Source organism: Dendronephthya gigantea, unplaced genomic scaffold, assembly GCF_004324835.1.
Source record: "Dendronephthya gigantea isolate DGI-Jeju-01 unplaced genomic scaffold, DenGig_1.0 000022F, whole genome shotgun sequence".
NCBI classification, from domain to species: Eukaryota; Metazoa; Cnidaria; class Anthozoa; order Malacalcyonacea; family Nephtheidae; genus Dendronephthya; species Dendronephthya gigantea.
The window spans coordinates 1877374-1886859 of record NW_021163032.1 but is presented as its reverse complement, the minus strand read 5'-3'; the positions used below and the strand labels follow the sequence as shown (position 1 = coordinate 1886859).

Sequence of the window (9486 nt, the reverse complement as noted above, 5' to 3'; positions counted from 1 at the left end):
CAGACTGGTCACATATACTTTGATCACATATGCGCCGAATAACATTCAACAAACGTCATCGACTCGAATCTGCGCAAGTCCCAACCGCAAGTCCGTGCACATTCGAATGCGTGCAAGATCGCGCACGTCCGTCAGCAATATACGCAAAAAAAGATCTATTTTCAGCATTGCCCAATCTCAGTTTCAACCCCATTGTTTAATGGAATTTATGTAGTTCTCGTGTAACACGATGATGAGCCTTTTGTTTTCACATGGCGTCAAAAAATCATTTTGGCGCAGTCACTTAAAACTTGCGCAAACAATGCGCACAGTTGACTGAATAGAATTCGACTTGCGTGAAGCCCATTTTGCTGTAAGCGACAACAATAAAGGTTAGCGACTCGCTTGCATTCGCGCACAAACTGTTGCGCATGAAAGTAAAGAAAATAGAACCATGAATGCAACCGTTCGTATCACTTTGCGAAATGAATCGATCTTATTTCGATTTATTTCGGTCGTATTTTTATTAGCCTGAAATCATGTTATGGTTCAATGTAAGCACGCTTCATCTGTATCGTGGAATAATAAGATTTCTATTGCTGAAAGTGAATGTACACTGTCACTGTGTATGTAGCTGATGTGTTTTCCCGCCATCACGCTTGCTCTAAACGCTGCCCATTGGTTTAGCCCGTTTCGGGAAAATATTTTTTGGGAGTGCAATGCAAGTGGAAACACTGTTTTCACGTGAATGGAGTATTGAAAATTTGAAATCGTATATTGATATTTTACATAATTGACCTGATTTTATATTGTATTGGTTTATATTTACTTTTCTTGTTTTTGTGAAAGCATATTGAGACCATCGTCCTACATGGAGAAGTATCTTTTAAACGCTAAAGACCGCTGAAAGTTTTAACTTGTGGCGGTAAGTTAGTTTATAATTTATATCAGTTTTTAATATGTGATTCTTTGCATGTTTGATGAAAGAAAAAAAAACTAAATGAGGAACATTATAAACAACCTTTGCTTGAGTTCATAGTGTCATGATGAGCTGGTGACCATTTGTTAATGGGGATTTATGTAGGAATCGCTAAATGATTAATATATGTGCTATCATATATATATTTGTAGGTAGCTTATGAAATTACTTGCAATTATGAGCATTCTCAGTGCACCATAGCCAGTAAGATGGTGGTATGCTGATAAAGTGCTGGTAAAGTGCACATGTCTAATTGACAAACAGCTTGAGTTTGGTGTTGTTTTGCTGGCTTTGAATAATATAAAACTGCATAATATTGTACTTTTGAAATGCTATCTGATTTGATGTGGCATATTTCGCATAGAATTTTAACATGTTTTCCCATGTGCCCTCTATTGACCTTGCAATGCCAACCTATAGTGGCAACTTTGAAAGTCAACCTTTGTTTCAATTACCTGCTTTTGCTGACGATGCCGATCGCACTAATGTAGGTCCTATTTAAACAATTTTCCTCAAAGAGTGTTCATTTTTGCCCCCTAGGAGGCAAATTTTGCAACCCATGCACCCCTTGAAATAAAAAGAATTTTTTAAAGCTTTGTTACAACTGTTGATAATATTTTGCAGGACTGACCATTGGAAGGTGTATATAGCATGTAACCATGCAAACATCTTTAAAGTCAGTCAGGTGTAAGACAAACATAAAAATTCATTATCACAGTAGGAGGGTGAATGTCAAATTAATAAGTCCATGTTTATGTAGGATTTCTATTTTTCTTGTCCTAATTTTAAAATATCTGAAAAAAAGACATGCAGTAATTATGTTATATATGCTAATTCAGAACACAAATTCAGTTGAACATATAAACAGCATTATGTTTACCTGTTCTTATATATGCTATTCAATGACAATCTAATGAAAAACTTAATTCACAAACAGGCTACAGTGCCATCAGCACAAGTTCAGCAGTTTTCTTTAACTCTAGAATGTACGAGATAGCCTTAAGAAGGTTGGTGCTCTATGGTGGTAAACTAAGGACATGTCGTTGATCATTTTTAGTAATGCCCCATAATGAAGGCATTGCTCACGAATGTGATGTTTGTGGAAAGCTATTTCCTAGGCTGACCAGCTTGTTCAGACACAAAACACAAACTCATGCAAAAGCGAATCGTTGCGATATTTTCCCCAAGAGGTTTAAAAGATCTGTCACCTTAACAGAGCATAGGCGAAAACACGACCAGGACAAACCATACAAATGTCACGTGTGCGAGAAGGAATTCCTCGTGTTAGCGAACGTGCAAAGACATTTAAGAGTGCACACAGGTTGCAAGCCATATGAATGTGATCTTTGTTACAAGCGGTTCGCGAGATCTGACGGTCTGGCGATGCACAAGAGAACGCATACGAAAGAAAGGCCTCATGAATGTGATATTTGCAAAAAAAAGTTTTATTCAAGTAGTAATCTGGCTTTACATAAGAAATCACACTTGGCTGATAAACAGTACGAGTGTGGTGATTGCAAGAAAAGGTTTCCATAGCCAGCTCTCTTACAAGACACCAAAGAATTCATTCGCAGGAAAAAAGACACGAATGTGATGTTTGCGCGATGTGCTTTTCACGAGCGGATACCTTGACAATCCATAAACGAAAACACACAGGAGACAAGCCGTACATATGTGATATTTGCCATAAGACGTTTGCACAATCTAGTCCTTTGCATAAACATATGAGATTACACACTGGTGAGAAACCCTATGAATGTGATGTTTGCAAGAAAAGATTTAGAGAGTCAGCAAGCTTCAACCGGCATAGAAAAATTCATGCAATTTCCAAGCAGCCTTTTAGATGTGAATTTTGCGGGAAGACATTCACGCTGTCTAACTACCTTCAAAAGCACAAAAAGACGCATTTATTTTGCAGTATTTGCGCCAAAGAGATAACTCAGTCAGAAGATCTCGAAAAATATTTGGTGGAAAACGGAAAATGCTATGCCTGTGATCAGTGCGACCAACGATTTAGTACTTTTAGAAAAATCTCATACCATCTCGCAAATAGACACGGCGAAGGCGGAGAATTAAAATGTTGTCTTTGTCAAGAATTGCAGCCGACGAAAGCCACTGGTGGTGTTGTTGGACATGTTTGTACTATGTGCGGTGACGTATTCGATTCACCATGGCAACTGGTAAAACACATGGATAGCCTGCACAAGATCGAAAGAGTGAATTTTTCGGATATACAATCTGATGAAACTATACCACACAGTACTCAGTAGATATATGTTAAAATGCGCTGTCGCTGAGTAATTTGACAAAATACGTATTTATCGCCATATCGGGTCGCCATATAAAGTCAGTCTAAACGTATGTGAATAAACTTGAACACGAACTAAAATTTAGCTCATTAAGACTCGGTTTGGACGTCCAACTTTTCATCTGCCGAACCTAATGTTAGTCTTTGTTTAATCGAGTTCATTTGCATTCGATTCGGCACAAGAAAAGTTCTAAAACGGGCTTAATGTGTCTCATTAGTCTCGGCACATAAAAAGTTCGACATCTGAAACGGGTCTCTGTTAAAATTCTGTGTGAATTCTGTGTGATTATAGACATAGATAATTTATAGTAAAGCTGGTTCTTATATGTCGCCGACCGTCGGCGATGCAGTGACAAGATTCCTCATTCTCGCGCGTTTGCTTATGCCATCAGCCAAAACTCGTAGTCGCCAAGCTTCGTCAGATGGCGTAGAGAAAAGCACCTAGTTTGGCTCGAAAATGACGAATTTTTGTACTTGTACTCGTACTCGTAGTCACTGTTAAAGGCAGTAAAGCTCTCTATTGTTTGTGGCCGATGACGAGGAAAGTATTTTCAAAAAAACAAAGGCAGAGCACTTCATTCATCAGTGATAACCGATGGCACCGACTGTCGGTGACATATGAGAACCAGGCCTTATACTTGTGGTCGGAACTGCCGAAATAAATAACCTCAGTCTGTTAAAAATCGACTGAAAATTCGCTGGATAACATTTCGAGTTGAACATTTCTGATCGCAAAAAATGTAATTATCACCCGTTTCACGCGTTGCTTTCGCAATTATATCCGTGAATTATGGCCCAGTCAGAACTCCAAAAAAACCCACCCAAGGGTAGTTTAAATTGAAATTTATCATTTCTTTCGCCGAAAGCAACATGTTCTTTCCAAAATTTAAACTCAGCCATTGTTAGACAAGCTGGCGCCGGCGGACACGGCAATGGCTTCCAAAAATTGTATCAAATTTATAGCAACAGCTTAAGTTTTATTCCATTTTGTATTTGGGGTAAAAAAACAAAACCCACTGTTTAATTTGGTTCATATCTGTACTAAAAACACTCAAATTCAGTTAAATTCTGCTTTTGGTTGACCAATTTATCACGAAAATCAAGACAGAATAAAACTTCGTTCCAGTCTCCAAAACATTCTCATGCCCAGGCCGTGAGCCAGAGCGTGAGTCAGACGACTCTTACGGGGAGAGTCAGCTTTGCACTATCCGCTGAACGGCCCGAGTGGCACACGTACTGAAAATCTGTACTGCCTGTATGTATCTCATAAAATCTGAATACACTTTAATACATTTACCTGGTATGCCTCTTTATATTGAGGTCTTATATGTCTGGTTTTTTTGTGCCAATAGTTCATATTTGGCATATATGATGATGGATCTATTAACGCGTATGCTTTCAGTTGCGAATTTTTTATATGTTATCTTAGGTATTCCTATAAACAAAAATTTCTAAGTTTACAAGTCTGAATAACCAAAAACCTGATGTTCTTTAGGCGTGCAGAATTCTGAAGGTCTGTTGTTTTGGAGGGCAATGCCAATGGAATTGGCTGTAATTCTGTATAGCTTTTGCCCTCTGTTGTTATTAATATTATTTATGTGCATTTGTCAATTTCGTCTATATTGTATAGCTAGCTGTGTATAGTGTCTTTGTAGCAATATTCGTCTCACTACACAACAGAAAACTGTATCGATAGGGTATATGCATGGATATGCGTCATATAGTCTATAAATGTCATAATGTATAGATTCAAATAAGCCTAATGAGTAATGTAAATCTTTTAATTCAGTCTGACAAGCTATTACGATCGCAATAATTATAACAAATTTCATAAACAACTTTTTTATGCAGGATGTAGGCTTGTAGCTGTATTGACTATATATAGTGTCTATATCAGCAATGGTCTCCATGGTGTATTTACCTAGGCCAGTATTTACCATCCCTTTGTAGTATAAATATAACATACCGAATGTCACATCACGCCTGTATACACAAGTCAAGAGTCAAAGATTTTTCACTATATTATAGACAATATTATAGACAATGGTAGAGTCTAGTTGCATTGAACAACCAATATAGCTGAAGATTTCAAGTAGCACCGAAGACCCCCGCGGTCTAATATGCGCTATGCGTGCAGTAACCGAAGTTCCGTAAACATGTATATGGTATTGTCATTCCAATCCTTTGATGGCTTTCATTTGTCTCTGTAGTGGCCTTGAAGTGAGCTAGCATCCATAAGTCTGTAATTACTTCAAGAGTCCTCCCGAATTAAGCGAAAAATAACTTGATAAAAGAAACTAAATCCATCACATGCCAAGGTAGAGATTGGAATGTTGTTTTGGAAATTTGATTTTGCAACAATCTTTTAATAGCTTCGTCCTAATCTTCTAATAATCTCTCGACTTATGAACAAAAACCATGCATAAGTCCCTTTGCATGGTTAGCATAGCTTGGGAAAGATTTTATGTCGACAAGACTTTGAAACAGACTGAAATTTTCATGCGCGCAATAGTTCCGCGTACTTTCATCAAGTTACGTTGGTCTATTATTACAATAGCTGCTTCAAAACGGCTGATGGATTGGTCATGAAACATTTCATCAAAATCTTGCGTTTGTATAGCCTGTATACCCCAATATATAGTCTGCGTTGCAGGCTAGCGTTTGTAGCGTACAAAATAAAAGGCTTGGAACCATTAATCCAATTATAACACTAATAACAGAACTTTTGAAAGTATGCTTCACATAATGTCAAGATTTTCTTATTTCTTTAAAGATCGATTTTTAAATCTGCATGGCTTCAACTGGACATTCACCCACGCGTTTTAACCCCCTTAGTCTTACTCAAGTCTGCAAGTGTATATATATATTTATGTATATATATATATATATATATATATATATATATATATATATATATATATATATTTATGTATATATAGGTATTAGATTATATAACACGATTGTTCCGACACGAGCAATGACCATTAGGTAAAGCTCAAAGGTTTGAAATTATTAACCTTGGCAAACTTTTCTCCAGCGACATATAGCTCAATAATTATCGTTATATTGAGTTCCTTGATATGAAAATATAGTTCCTTCCTGTCGACACAAATTACATAATTAAGTCTGTGTTTGGGCATAATTTGAATTGAATAGCCCCTCGTTATATTTACCAACGAAATTCAAACACGGAACTAACGAAACCGCAATATAAGCATCGATTGGAACGGCAAATCGATGACATCCAGTTTCATGACAGCGCAAAATTCAACGTTTTATGAACAACGGCGATCCTCCTACACTGTTCGTGTTTCAGACCTGCACGTTTTTTTGCCAAACGATTTAATTATGTTTACGAAAGACCCTTGAGAATGTACTGGACAACTAAAACTATTTTCGCTTGCTGCTATGCGGCCGTCTTAAACTTGCGCTTCCCATGCACGAGATTTCCATTCGCGCAAGAGATTGTCGAGACTATTCGAGAAATAGGGAACCAACTTACTACGTTCTCGCCATAAACACGCACGGTTGACAACGGATATCAATTATTCCCCAAGCAGTTTACTGCGTTTCATGGTGCGAAAGCCAATATTGTATTCTCGTCCTGTCAAGTAGGTGTCTGGAAGCCATTAGCCCGATGTGCGTCATATCCCGTATGCGTTGATAGACGCTTTTATCTCAGATAAACAAAGACCTTTGACCACAGAGAATTTTTGTTTTAAGATCTGCTCGTTGATAACACCTGCTAAAATATTATTGAATTGATGCACAAGTTTGATAGTACAACGCGAGAATTCGTGTTACTAACGATTTGCAACAACTGTAAATCGGTATGCAATTACATTCGCAGATTTTTTTTAGCAGTTGTAGCTACGTAAAGTATACTTTTAAGCGTTCATTGAAAACCAGTTCACTGACGGTCTAATTTTAAAAGTAAACATTGTCCAAGTCGAGAGAAACAAACTAAAGGTTCATGTAAGTCAGGAAAAATCTCTGTACAATTTACAAACGTACATCTTTTTCAATTCGTGAGAATTGTAAATGAGTTTTTGAAATCCGTTTCAGCATTTGCAATTTGATACACGTGGTCAATAACAGCTGGGTTAATATTGTTCGTAGTGTATTCGTTGTTTGAAATTTATTATGAATCTTCTCACGATATTGCAAGGATATGCTTTAGTGGTAGCTCTATACTAGAAATTTCCATGCGGCTTATGTGCAGGTTCCCTTGCCATAGGGCAATATAAAAAAGTAATTGGAAAATAATTTGTGAATTCTATTGAGGACGATAGTTGTTTTGGTTGCTCATCGTCGCTGCCGTCTCAATTTCGCGGCAGCATTTTATTAGAAACCGCTAGTTGTGATAATTACAGTTGGGTCACATTACCAGAACCACAGAGTGGTGTAAAATAAACAAGCAAATTCACAAATCACGAATATACCGCCGCGATATTTGATATGTTAGATCACAAAACCAGCTATTTTTTCAATTTATCGTGGAACATCAGAACAATTTTTAAAAGCATGTTGCTTGGTGTATCTGACCTGCACTTTACTGATTTGTATCATTTGTGGGGAACATGTTGAAATGTTTTGCTGTTTTCCGACTCTTAGAAGTTGTTGGATGGTATTTGCTCCCTTTGCCCAACTTCGTCCTGAGGGATGATTCCTAAAATCTGGCCATTGTTTTTCAAATAGATGTTTTTCATTTTTTTGTGATACATAAATCATTCTTAGTGCACTTATGACTATCCCGAGTGTTATTAATTACCAATTATGACCTTTAATTGCTGAATTATCAGTACTTGTATGATTAATTTCACAAGTTCAAAATGTAACAGTGTTGTACCATGGTTTGCGAGGTTGAATATTGACTTGGCTTCGTCTATCACGCGACCTCTTGAAATATGGGTAACAAAAACAACTGTGTGGTCAAATGAGATATTCAGGGAAGTTTCAAGGCGTCCATAATGAGCTAAGATTTATTGTTAAGACAGCTTCACGGTGAACAGGATTTGGCAGAGTGCTCACTGATCACGTCTCAGTCATTTACGTTAGCTGCTTCTGTTTCAACCTCTCGAGCCCCTAACACCCTTTGTGTAGTTTGTGGCCAATGCTTCTTGAGGTTTCATACCACACAAAGCCCCACATCCCTTGCGCCCCTCATGTCTTTTGAGGCTTTGTACTCTGTGATGCCCCACAGCTCTTGTGTGCACACAATCATGTGCCCATACCTTCTTTACACCCCACCCTTTACCGATGTTTGCCAACGTGTTTTATAGCGCCTGAAATAACTGGTTTTCTTGTTTACATTCCTCGCCCCTCGAGAAATGCAACCGGATTTGTCGAGGGATTTGGGGTGATTTTGCAAGCCTTGCCTTGGGGCCTTACGTGGCTCCTGTCACTCACACGTACACGTTATTCCAATATCATTCGTTTCATTAGTCATTATGCATACATGTATAATCATTCTTGCGCTGCCATAACAAACATTAGCATAATATGCAAACTTTAATGACTGGATATTATCGTTGCTATTTGTGAGACAATTTGTGAGACTGTTTTTCGTGCTTGGTACTTGGTTTGCGTAGGAAGGCTACGCTATGTGTTCATAATTGGCATATGTGGGAGTCTTGCATTCAGCTCAGACGAGTTGGCGCCTATGACGTTGTGTTATTCGCGCGGGTTCATCCACCTCCTGCAACGAAACTTGATGTGATGGCTATCAGCGAAAATTTGTTTCGAGTGCAGCATTTCAGTAATTTTTAAGCGATCACAATACATGACAGAGTCTAAATGCGGACACTCGTAGGCGCTGCTTTTAAGAGAGGCTGACTCAGCACCGCACGAAGGCTAAGCCAAGTCCCCTCTACTCCTAAATAACTGGAAAAATCAGCGTACTTTATATAGCCTTTACAATATATCTCGAAATCTTCACATTACTGGCTAGTTGCTATAATCTTAATGCTTGAAATAAAAATAAAGTGCATGTCATCACATTTGCCTCAAGATCGCCACCTGCCATGCTACCTCACTACTCTGGTTAGCTCATTCAGACATACGTTAAAAGGCGTTATCCCTTGGCTGTCGCACAGAAGTTTTCTGTAAAACAGTTTGATCGCTATTATAAACAGTGAAAAAACGAACCATGCTAACGGTCGATCCGAGCGATAAAATTGAAAACATATCAAACTCTAACGCCCGTTCTATCGATCGCTTC

The 9486-nt window shown here is 38.1% G+C and overlaps 1 pseudogene; it reads left to right on the top strand.

Annotated features, from left to right (window-relative positions):
- The first annotated feature begins 911 nt into the window (after positions 1–911).
- LOC114522426 lies at positions 912–5222 on the top strand (annotated as a pseudogene).
- The last annotated feature ends 4264 nt before the right edge of the window (positions 5223–9486 follow it).